At 52.3% G+C, this 1557-nt stretch overlaps 1 protein-coding gene across 2 annotated transcripts in view; it reads left to right on the top strand.

Annotated features, from left to right (window-relative positions):
* Positions 1 to 10: 10 nt before the first annotated feature.
* The window catches only part of LOC103621242 (tropomodulin-3), a 25153-nt gene continuing 23606 nt past the window's right edge, over positions 11 to 1557 (top strand). The window contains exon 1 of one of the 2 annotated variants that reach the window (XR_001864705.1): positions 11 to 191. The gene's annotated coding sequence lies outside the window, so the exon portion shown is untranslated. The remainder of the gene's footprint in view (positions 192 to 1557) is intronic. The other variant, XM_008640010.2, reaches the window with a different exon arrangement.

The following is a 1557-nucleotide window of genomic DNA, read 5'->3' as shown; positions in this document are numbered from 1 at the left end:
AGAGCTGGTGCCCGTAGTTCGTTCAGCTTGCTCCATGTGTTTTCCACGGCTCGCACAGCACTCGGGTCCCCGCAGTCCGTGACGGAGGGATGCCTTTCCGGGGCGGGGTGCGCTCCCGCAGCCTCCCGTTCGCCCCTGCACAGGGCTTGTCCCCGGAGCTTTCCCGGGCCTGCTCGGAGAGCCTGGGCTCGGTGGGTAGCCGCAAGTTGTGTTGAGATAAACGATGTTCTAGGGAGGCTGCCGTGTGTTTTAAATTTGCTGTAATGTGTTGGATTAATCCTCATAACTGAGGTTTGGCTGTGATGTCAGGTGTAGAGAGCTTGAAAGGTAGCCGGTGATGTAAGGGAGGACCTGAAACTGGCTCGTACTCAGGAGTTTTCCTGAAGTAATGGAATGGGAATGGAGTAAATTTCTTCTGCTGTCCTGTTCACAGCTTGTAAGTTTTGCCACTTTTCCTCGATGGATAAAAATGCAACTGAATGTTTCAGTAAATGTTCAGGTAGCTTGCATCTGATGTTTCTTTTTGACTAAAACACCAGCAGGCAGTTCCTCTAACAGCAGATACTGTGTATTAATGGGTAGCAGGTCTCTCTTGAAGAACATTCCGGTATTGTCTGAAAAAACTGATGCCTAAACATCCCTCATCCTGGCCAGGCAGTAACTCCCTGCGTGTTGGGAGAGGGAATGGGCAACTGGAGTGGTGATTCCTGACAGAAGAACTTCTCAGGGCACCTGGGATTCTTATCTTATCCCAGCCTTGTATTTATTTAGGATCATAACACCTGCCCTGCAGCAAGTTTGGTGAGCATGCCTGCAAGTGCCATGGGTGTGCTGAACTGCTGCCACTTCCATGCCCCTGCAGCTTGCCAAGTACTGGCTCTGGGGCTCCTGGCCCTGTCACCCCTGCCATTGCCTGGGCTGGCTGGGCATGTCCATTTAGCCCTGCGGTGTGGTGACTAGCCTTCAGGGACAGGCACACAGGAGTAAGCTTTTATGGGACAATGCCAGCTTGGCAGCTTAGCCATCACTCGGAGCACCCTGTCTGCAGGAGAGCTGCGTCCCAGCTCTGTGTCGTTGTATACAGGATTTATAAGAGAGCAAAATGGGCTTTGGGTGCAGGTGCCCTCTGATACAGAGGAGGAGCTGGCAGGAACTGGAAACACAGATGTGTTCAGATTTCCTTCATTATGGAAGCATCTTCATGGTCCGTGTAGTTACTCTGCAGTAGCTGCCTGTCCCCCTCCACTCCCTGGGTCACTGTGTGGATAAATGTGAAGTTAGGGAAGCTCAGTTTGCAGTGTGTAAAGCTTAGTGAATTGTCTCTTTGAACAGAATGAAGCCTTGGGCTTGCTTTTCTAGGAAAATAGCCCAGAATAGTTGTGTCTTCCTGCCTTGAAAACACAATTTACCCTGATGAGAAGTGTAGGCAAAGACGAGCTGCCACCTGCTGGCTCCATAAGGCTCTGGGCTGGGGGATGCCTGCTCGTTCCCGGGGCAGGACAGCCCGGATCCTGTGCCCTACCCCAGGCTGGGGGTTTGGAAGGCGCAGGTGGGTTT

This window comes from Corvus brachyrhynchos, unplaced genomic scaffold, assembly GCF_000691975.1.
Source record: "Corvus brachyrhynchos isolate BGI_N302 unplaced genomic scaffold, ASM69197v1 scaffold97, whole genome shotgun sequence".
Lineage (NCBI taxonomy): Eukaryota > Metazoa > Chordata > Aves > Passeriformes > Corvidae > Corvus > Corvus brachyrhynchos.
Note: the sequence above shows the minus strand (reverse complement) of the source record. Positions and strands in the feature narration are given on the sequence as shown.